Raw genomic sequence first — 7,141 nt, 5'->3', positions numbered from 1 at the left:
CAGATGGACAAACGAGTTGGCTCGCAGTGCGAAGCCGCCGAACATGAAGATCTGCCCGGGGAGGAAAGTTTATCCGCAGACAGCGTCATTATTGACGATTGAAGGGGGCATCCAACCTTTCAGCGACAGCACATAGGAACTCTCCATGAAATCACCAATGTCGGTGTCAAAACCGTCGGACTGTGCATCTAAGGTTGATGGTAACAGGAGACAGGGGACACAATGTTTACCCAGGTTCGGGCCCTCTCTATGGAGGTAATACCCTACTTCCTGCTTGATCGATATTGATGAATATGAGTGTTACAAGAGTTGATCTACCACGAGATCGTAATGGCTAAACCGTAGAAGTCTATCCTGTATGTCTAAGGTATTGAGTATATCCTTTCCGGACTACACCCTCCGGTTTATATAGACACCGGGGGGATCTAGGGTTACATAGAGTCGGTTACATAAGAGGGAATCTTCATAGTTGTTCGCCAAGCTTGCCTCCCACGTCAAGGAGAGTTTCATCCGAACGCGGGTACAATTTCGGTCTTCATATCTTCACAGCCCATCAGTCCGGCCCATAGAGAATAGGCCGGACGCCCGAGGACCCCTTAGTCCAGGACTCCCTCAATGACCATGCCCCCACTCTATAAATAAACGTGCTTATAGTATCTTCATGACCCTGATTCTCTCAGTCTATACGTACCAAATAGAAACATTTGAAAACAAACAAGCACACCAGTGCTACTAATTTATGCATAACAGTGCCCCTTTATCTACACACCTCCGACTGCCCATGTCAGAGGAAACATAGAAAAAAGAAAGGCACACACGTGCCTCTAATTTATATATAACTATGCCTCTCACAAATTGACACACATCCCAAAAAACATCAAAAAAAGATGCATAGCCCTGCCTCTTCTACATCCAAAGTACAACAATGAACAGTTAGGTTCATATCGGTTTTATATATCCAAATAACATTATACTCCAGCATTGATTTCTAAACAACATCTATTCTCTTCAAAGGCTATAACTAACATCACTGCGCTAGAAGACTGGAGAGAAAAACAAGTCTCCCATCACGCTCTTTGAAGGTTATGAGCACCAAGCTGGTTACTTCAATAGACGATGCCTGTAGAAAATCACCGAACCCTTGCTTTTTGAACACCATTCTATCACCCAAGCTGATGAAGTAGGAACAAGGAGTGCTCACATATATATCATCATCGTGAGATTCCAAAGTAACTTCAAGAGTCAAAACACCACTCCTAGAAAATGACACAAATCCCTTCAAACTCCTCACAACCATACCAGGAATAACATGAAAAAACATCAAGCTATTAGAAATAAAACAAAAATTAAAACTATAAAAAGATGAAATAATAAAAAATAAATAAATAGAAACTAATAAAAATAATGGAAAATAAATATGACCATATGATGACCATTAACATTCATGGAATTAATCCTGTGAACAAAAGGACAAAAAGTATGTAGTTGTCATCAAATAGTTGTCGTCACATGAAATACATTTGCTGATAATTGAGATCAGCACCACAAGTGTAAAAACAACTGCCAACAAGTTCCTTCTTAGAATCGCTCAAATCCTCAAGAGCTACAAAATAAAATTCCACAGGTTCAAGGGAATAGAAAATTATCTGAAATGAAACAAGCTAAATACTTCCTTAAAAATAAACTGTACCAACAGAAGGTAAAGGGGACAACATATCTCCACCCCTATAAAAATCAACACCAATCAACGTTCCATAGTGCTCAAGCCTAATGGTCATTATATCACGATGACGAAGACCACAATCAGTTACCAATCATTCCCAGGAAGAACCATGGAATTTGCCGCTCACCCGACCATGACTAAGCAAAACACCATACAAATCACCCTCACTGGAGTGAAGAGCAAGATCAGTATCTTTGTCACCCCTCCTTCTGGCTAAAGCCCTACTACTGAATGTAACGAGCAAGATGAGCTCTAACACTGCACGAAACATATTGCAAAACGAATCAAAATAATCATCATAATCAGAAAAAGAAGACCTAGAATAATTTTCATTCAAAACAACATCAGCAGCATCAAAAGAAATAAGTATGTGTGCAAAAAAATGAACAATTATAAAATGTTATTCTTACAACACGACTCAAGCAACGCCGATCCAGCACCACAATGAACACATCTACATAAGAATCAAAAGAGGAGCAAGGGCCACTCGGCATACGGCAAAAAAGACAAGCCATACCTACAAAGAACACAATGAATATTAAGAACTAATTGCACAAACCAAGTTGAAAGTTGACATCTGATAGTGTTGGAAGCCCCCACCCATAATCACCCCATAAATCTACATTGCCCGGAAATATAATGGAAACAACAAGGGAAACAAACCGGAAACAGGGAACCAACGAATGAAGGCGGTAGACAACGATGCCTGTGTGAATGGCGAAGCGCCATGGACGGTAAAGAAGGGTTGCCCTAAGCAGGCGATAAGAGCGGCGGCCACGACGCGCGGCAAGGACGTCAATGAAAGCCCAGTCGGCGACGACGGGTCAGCGACACCAGATAAAAACAGATCAAAACTCTATTAGAAAACACTAAAAGATTAAGGACTAAACTGGAAAAAGGGAAAACCAGAAAGAAAATCGGAAATCATCGGAGTGCCCCTCCGCGCGACAAGTATCACGCGCGACAAGTGTCACGCGCGAAGCTCCCCGTAAGAGTTTCACGAGCGCTCCGCGCGCGACAAGTCGACTAATTGTTATGAAGAGCGCTCCTCAACTAGGGCGTGTTTGGTTGCTTTCGCTGTCGGGCCTGGCTCAGAGGGGAAAAACAACCAGGCTGAGCAGGGCCTGGGTGAGCCAAAACAGGGTCAAAAACGTAGATGACCAGTTGATTTGTTGCCTGCATTGGGGGTCTTGTCATCAAGATGCAATTTTCACCCCGAGTTTGGTTGTATACATGCATATGATTAGGAGCTAACAACAAAACTTAACAGCCACCAGATTTGGCTTCTCATTTCGTCAAACACATTGAGTGCGCTGGAGCTTCCTCTGCCCATCATGCCCACCGCCATCTCCCGGCGACTATGGACGCGCCCGGCACCTGGACTCCTCCATGTGTGGCACCGTGGCCGCGCCCAGCTCGCCGGCGCCTCGCGGCTCCTCGCCGCGCACACTCCCACTTCCTTCTCCCCAAAATTTCCCCCAACAAAGCAAGCCACCTTCAGCTCTGCCTCCGAATGCCTTCTTCATAGACGTGCCCGAGCCCGTCGCGATGGCCATCGTCGTGTCCCGCGCGGTGCTGCTGGCGGCCGTCGCATCGCTCGCATGTCTCGCCTACGCGGAGCCACCTCCGAGCGAGCGGTCCGCGCTGCTGGCGTTCCTCATGGCCGTGCCCCACGAGCGGAGGCTCGGCTGGAACACCTCCACGCCGGCCTGCGCCTGGGTCGGGGTCACGTGCGACGCCGCCCAGTCCACCATCGTTCAGCTACGCCTCCCGGGGGTCGGCCTCGTCGGCGCCATCCCACCGGAAGGACATGCTCGAACTAGAACATGGTGAACTAGAACATGATGTAGGAGTACTCAGAGGACACGTACATGGTGCACGCCATGGGGATCCCGCCGATGTAGAACTCGAGCCCGAAGCTAGCACTCGGACTTGGAGGACGCATACATGGTACATGGTGCAGGGTGGCGTAGCTCACGTTGTGGCCGACGAGCTCGCAGGCGCCCGTCCTTGCCGCGCTCGCCCACACCCGCGCTCCGCGCTCGGCTCCCTGCCGTGTCCGCGCCGCGCCCTGCTCCCATGGCGGATGAGATCGACGGGATCTGAAGTAGAGGGAGAGAGGGGATTGAGGATTAGGGAGAGGGTGGGATTAACTCGAGACACACGTCTCCAGGAGCCACCCACGTGTGCCTCGAAGCATCGCTCGAGCTGGCTCTAAAGAAACTGCCGATTCGGCCGTTCCCAACGAGGCAGACACAGGGGTGCTTTAAGAACCGTGTCATGCGAGCTCAACAATGTATGTAATGTGTTTTTACAAGATTGCCTCAAAGTGCTTGCTAATCGTCTCAAAGTGATTCTTCCTAACATTATATCTGAGGAGCAGTCAGCTTTTGTCCCAGGCAGGTTCATCACAGATAACATCATATCTGCATATGAGTGTCTTCATTTTATGAAAAGAAACAGGTCGAAGAACAATAGTTACTGTGCACTAAAACTCGACATGATGAAGGTTTATGACAGAGTTGAATGGGAGTATCTCAGGGCAATTATGCAGAAGCTGGGGTTTGCCACGTCATGGGTTAATATAGTTATGAACATGTGAGCTTGGTTTCCTTCACAGTTTTGTTTAATGGAGTTAAATCAGAGGAGTTTAGACCTACACGAGGTATTCGACAGGAAGATCTCATCTCTCCATATCTTTTCTTGTTGGCAGCGGAGGGCCTTTCGTGCCTTTTAAAATCCCAAAACCAGTCATCCCAGCTCGGCGGCATTAAGGTGGCCCCAACGGCTCCGCCGGTGAACCACCTTCTTTTCGCGGATGATAGCCTGCTGTTTTTCAGGGCGAGTATTGATGGAGCGGAATCAGTATCAAACCTATTGGATGCATATTGTTTGGCGTCGGGGCAGAGAGTTAACAGGGACAAGTCATCTATTTTCTTCAGTAGAGGGACACCGAAGATAGTACGCAATGCTGTCAAGGGTTTCTTGCATGTTCCTAATGAGTCATTGAGTGATAAGTATTTGGGATTGCCGTCAGATGTTGGTCACTCTAAGAAGGGCACTTTTAAATATTTGAGTGACCGAGTTTGGGATAAAGTGAAGGGGTAGATGAGTAAATGTTTATCATCTGGAGGCAAAGAGGTGCTCATCAAATCTGTCGCCCAAGCAATCCCGGTCTTCTCTATGTCTTGCTTTAAACTACCTAGAGGATTGTGTGACCACTTAAAGTCCATTATTCGCAAATTTTGGTGGGTGTGCAAGCAGGGACAGCGCAAGCCAGCTTGGGTCTCATGTGATGTGATGACTAGACCAAAATACTTGGGAGGACTTGGATTCAAAGATCTAGAGTTGTTCAATTTGGCGCTGTTAGCAAGGCAAGCATGGCGCATCTTGCAGGAACCTGAGACTTTAAGTGCTCGAATATTGAAAGCCTCTTATTTCCCAGACAAGTCACTTCTTGAGGCGGAGTTGGGGTCTCGACCATCGCAGATTTGGCGCGCTATTCTGGATGGCCGAGATGTGCTTAAGCAAGGGCTTATTCGGCGAATTGGCAATGTTCGAACGACAAATATTTGGGAAGACAACTGGATACCGAAGGAAACAGTGCCGAGGCCTATAACGTCGCCGGTAGATTCACCACCTAGAAAAGTTGCGGATCTGCTCCTTCCAGCGGCAACTACATGGAACGAACCATTGATTCGATCGGTCTTCCTTCGTTTTGATGCCGACGCAATCCTCAAAATACCAGTGTGCACAAGGAACTTGGAAGATTTTTGGGCTTGGTACCCGGATAGCAAGGGTAAATTCTCTGTGAGTTCAGCATATAAATTTTTGGTCAAAACTAAACTACAGCGAGAAGATTGGCTCGAGGGCCGGTCCGGGGCCTCCAATACTGCAACGGAGGAGAAGGCCTGGGCTAAACTATGGAAGCTCCACGTTCCTTCTAAGGTGAGGGTGTTTGTTTGGAGGTTGGCTCGTCATTCTCTGCCTACAATTGATGTGTTGCACAAGAGGAACATGGCAGACCGTGACTCTTGTCCGCTATGCGGGGCCGAGGATTTTTGGCGACATGCACTACTCTCTTGCACGATGTCTAGGTGCATTTGGGCATTATCAGACGAGTCCCTTGTGGCTACAATGAGTGCCAATGAAAATCCGAGTGCCAAGTGTTGGATCTTTGAACTGTATGAGACTCTTGATCAGGCAAGTTTCACTCGGTTGATTGTGACGTTATGGTCGATATGGTATGCTCGCCGCAAGGCTGTCTACGAGTCTATCTTGCAGAGTCCTCACAAAACGGCTTCTTTTATGAATAACTACATCTCTGAGTTGGATCAGCTGGCAAAGTTAGAGGCCCGACCACCGGTTACTTTAACACCCCAAGCCGAAGTTAAAAGGTGGTTGGCTCCGGCAGCGGGTTTCTCCCTGTTTGGTTGGGTAACCCCCACGACCCAAACCGTGTACCTATGAACATTCTCTTGAATCAATAAAGTGGCGAGTTGCGAATCAACCTGTGGTTGAGATGGTTAGGTGGACAGTGGTATCCCCAATCCACCAGTGTTCAAATCCTGGTGCTCGCATTATTTCTGGATTTATTTCAGGATTTCCGGCGATGCGCTTTCAGTGGGAGGAGACGTTCCCGCCGACGACGAGGCATCTACGGTGACTTCGTAAATCTCAAGATGATATGCCGGCTCAGTCTCTCAGAGATGCTCATAAGGGTAGGGTGTGCGTGTGTGTGTTCATAGGGGTGAGTGTATGCGCGTGTATATGAGCGCATGTGTCTGTACTGATGCTCAAAAAAAAGTGGCGAGTTTTTCTCAAAAAATAAATGTATGCGGGGAACCAAACAACCGAGGTTTGAAAAGATGCTGCAGCGTGCGGCTCTGATTGGGCTCGATGCGCGCAAGCAAACTGGCCTTAGTGATTTCGGTATTCCAAATCCCGTCGTTGCCCGCCTGGGCCTCGACATATGGCCCAACAAAGCCCAATCCCACACCCAGAAGAAGAAGCGAACAGGAAAGCAAAAGCAATGACCGCGTCGGTCGGATTCTTCCTTCCCCACGGACTCCCCCGCGCCCCCGCCGCCTCTTCGATTCCCCAATCCCCACTTGCCCGTCTCCTCCACGGACCCCCAAAAATCCCAAATTGCTAGATTATCTGTCATGTAATTAGCTGATAACTTATGGCACATGTTCTTGTCATAGATGAGATACATTAGCCATGGCTTCTGGCTATCAATAGAAGCACGCAAACGTTCCCTAAGCACATTGCTGATAATATCCAAACAATGACCCCATGTTAATGGCCGGCTATGTCTAAATACCATATTTAGTCGAAGTACTATTGCTTGTTTACCAGGGTGGGTTACCAGGGTGGGTTTTCTCTCTGGTAATATTTCCAATTCTTTGTTATTTA

The 7,141-nt window shown here is 47.5% G+C and overlaps 1 long non-coding RNA gene across 1 annotated transcript; it reads right to left on the bottom strand.

Moving 5' to 3' along the window:
• Positions 1-802: 802 nt before the first annotated feature.
• On the bottom strand, positions 803-4,037 carry LOC123128368 (uncharacterized). Its single transcript, XR_006463099.1, has 2 exons — positions 2,134-4,037; positions 803-1,981 (listed from the first exon to the last, which is right to left on the bottom strand). It is a non-coding gene; the product is annotated as an uncharacterized lncRNA (long non-coding RNA).
• Between the last annotated feature and the right edge of the window lie 3,104 nt (positions 4,038-7,141).

The sequence above is a fragment of the Triticum aestivum genome, chromosome 6A (assembly GCF_018294505.1).
Source record: "Triticum aestivum cultivar Chinese Spring chromosome 6A, IWGSC CS RefSeq v2.1, whole genome shotgun sequence".
NCBI lineage: Eukaryota > Viridiplantae > Streptophyta > Magnoliopsida > Poales > Poaceae > Triticum > Triticum aestivum.
This window is presented reverse-complemented; position numbering and strand designations above follow the sequence as displayed.